At 43.0% G+C, this 305-nt stretch overlaps 1 protein-coding gene across 1 annotated transcript in view; it reads right to left on the bottom strand.

The window, feature by feature from the left end:
• PTPRB (protein tyrosine phosphatase, receptor type B) overlaps positions 1-305 on the bottom strand; it is a 99979-nt gene that overhangs the window by 15577 nt on the left and 84097 nt on the right. The gene's annotated exons all lie outside the window — the stretch shown is intronic.

Here is a 305-nt window from a genome sequence, read left to right on the forward strand (position 1 = left end):
TTCGTAAGTTACATAGATGTCTGACCACTGTGCTGTACACCTAAAACTAATATAAAATAATGTTGGATATTAACTATAATTGAAAAATTGAGGACGTAGTTCCATAGTGTAGTGGTTAGCATGTCTGCTTTACACGCAGAAGGTCCTAGGTTCATGACCCAGTGGAGCCACAGCTCATGGTCTACGGCCATGACATCTTGAACAAGCCCAATGTCTGATCTCGAAAGCAAAGCAGGGTCGGGCTTGGTTAGTACTTGGATGGGAGACCACCTAGGAAGACCAGGTGCTGTAGGCATAAATAATAA

This window comes from Pteropus vampyrus, unplaced genomic scaffold (genome assembly GCF_000151845.1).
Source record: "Pteropus vampyrus isolate Shadow unplaced genomic scaffold, Pvam_2.0 Scaffold9, whole genome shotgun sequence".
In the NCBI taxonomy this organism is placed as follows: domain Eukaryota; kingdom Metazoa; phylum Chordata; class Mammalia; order Chiroptera; family Pteropodidae; genus Pteropus; species Pteropus vampyrus.